Source organism: Limulus polyphemus, unplaced genomic scaffold, assembly GCF_000517525.1.
Source record: "Limulus polyphemus unplaced genomic scaffold, Limulus_polyphemus-2.1.2 Scaffold1506, whole genome shotgun sequence".
Lineage (NCBI taxonomy): Eukaryota > Metazoa > Arthropoda > Merostomata > Xiphosura > Limulidae > Limulus > Limulus polyphemus.
Genome location: NW_013667116.1, coordinates 235583 through 237021, shown reverse-complemented (window position 1 = coordinate 237021; position 1439 = coordinate 235583).

Sequence of the window (1439 nt, the reverse complement as noted above, 5' to 3'; positions counted from 1 at the left end):
CGTTCTGTAACAGTAAAGATAGATGCTGTCCTTTTTCATAGTTCTTTACATTGTTAACTTCCAGGAGGTATATATAAAAGTGTTTGTTGCTTTTTTTATTGATTTAGTTTAAAAGTTAACAATTTAAAGGATCGGCGTCTACTCGAACTCTAGAAATTGTTTCTTTCAAACAGAACCTTTTACTATATTCACAATTTCACTTCTCATCGATTAGAAACTTTAGTTCGAAACAATGGGCCTATTTAAAACAAGTGTGTTCTGACATGGATGAAGCATGACTTATAGAACATCGGGTTTTATGATAGGGATAAAACATAACTTATAGAAGAGTGTGTGCCCGCCGAGAGAGTCGAACCCGGATCTTTAGCGTATAAACCGGAGTTATGAAACCGCATTAACCTAATATATGTATTTTCAAAAAATCCATTTTTTTTTTTGTTTATTAAGTTAGGTAAACACAAAGTTTTGTGTTCAAAATAAACTTAGACTTTATGTTTGGCAACGGGATAATGGAAACAGACAAAACTGTCTTTAGATACATTTAAAATTGGAAAGATAAGATCACAGTACTTTTACGTGTGCTCCCGGGTTGCCCAGCGGTAAGTTAGAAGGCTTATAACGCTAAAATCAGGTTTCTATACCAGTGGCGGGCAGAGAACAGATAGCCCATTGTGTAGCTTTGTAGTTAACAAGAAACTAACTGACTTCTAGGCTAGTTAATGTAACAAAATACAACATATATAGTCATATTTGTATGTCCACCGGTGGATCAGTGGTAAGTCTGAGAGTTTATGACGCTAAACATCTTGTTTTGATAGTGGCGGTGGGCAAAGCACAACTGTTGTTTATTATTAAGCATAAAGCTACACAAAGGGTCATCTGTGCTCTGCCCACCACGGGTATCGAAACCCGGTTTCTAGCGGTATACGTCCGCAGACATACCGATGTGCCACTGTGGGGGGGGGGGGGGCAAAGCACAGCTAGCCCATTGTGTAACTTCGTGCTCAAACTGCCACTAACGCCCTCTTACGGTATATTTTCACAGGTGTTATTCAAATATTATTTTCAAGGGAGAAATCTGCTGCTGGGGAATTAAGATTTGATAAAAATACACAATGATTAAAATAGAGATAAAAATCTGCTGTTGGGGAATTAAGATTTGATAAAAATACATACTGATTAAAATAGAGATAAAAATCTGCTGTTGGGGAATTAAGATTTGATAAAAATACATACTGATTAAAATAGAGATAAAAATCTGCTGTTGGGGAATTAAGATTTGATAAAAATACATACTGATTAAAATAGAGATAAAAATCTGCTGTTGGGGAATTAAGATTTGATAAAAATACATACTGATTAAAATAGAGATAAAAATCTGCTGTTGGGAATTAGATTAGATAAAATAACATACTGATTAAAATAGAGAATAAAAATTA